Raw genomic sequence first — 684 nt, 5'->3', positions numbered from 1 at the left:
AATTTAATAGACTCTTTTAAAGAGTTATTTTCCATGAATATTTCTGTAATTTTAATTTTATATCTTATAATTTTAACTTGTGTATATAAGAAATCAATTTTAATTTTCTCTCTTTCTCTCTCTCTCTTTAATTTGAAATCTTTTAGAAACTTTTCTTTTTATTATACACTGATGAATCATTATAAGAATAGTCTCAAGCAATATCTGAAAATTTAATAATATATGTACTAATGAATTTTAAAACAATTAAAAAACTTCTATACACATTTTCTCTACATAATATGGATATTTATATTCTGTCAATCAATAGAAATCGATTATGTTGTGGATGAGGAATAACATTAAAGTGTTTCTTATATATAACTTGGCCTTCACGGCCAGCATAACATCGTTTAACCCAAGTATGATTCCAATAAGGATTAATTTTCTCACAAGTTACCATTACTTTGCCTGCTTCTATGGCAAATAAAGTTCCATTTCGCCCAAAACCAACCTATTAATCAGAAGTATTAATAAATGTACAGAAAGCTCATAGTAATCGGACAAAAAAAATTTATATGTAATTAATACTCACATTAAGACCTGGATGAAACCTGGGTTTTAGCTGCGTGGCCAATATTGTGCCTGCTTGTACATAACATCCATCCGGTCTTTTCCATCCTCTATGTTTTGGTCTAGCATGAC

General features: G+C 28.4%; 1 long non-coding RNA gene across 1 annotated transcript; it reads right to left on the bottom strand.

Moving 5' to 3' along the window:
* Positions 1–143: 143 nt before the first annotated feature.
* On the bottom strand, positions 144–684 carry LOC115239855. The gene is made up of 2 exons (XR_003884682.1): positions 575–684; positions 144–493 (listed from the first exon to the last, which is right to left on the bottom strand). It is a non-coding gene; the product is annotated as an uncharacterized LOC115239855 (long non-coding RNA).

This window comes from Formica exsecta, unplaced genomic scaffold (genome assembly GCF_003651465.1).
Source record: "Formica exsecta isolate Colony F162 unplaced genomic scaffold, ASM365146v1 scaffold3980, whole genome shotgun sequence".
Taxonomy (NCBI): Eukaryota; Metazoa; Arthropoda; class Insecta; order Hymenoptera; family Formicidae; genus Formica; species Formica exsecta.
Note: the sequence above shows the minus strand (reverse complement) of the source record. Positions and strands in the feature narration are given on the sequence as shown.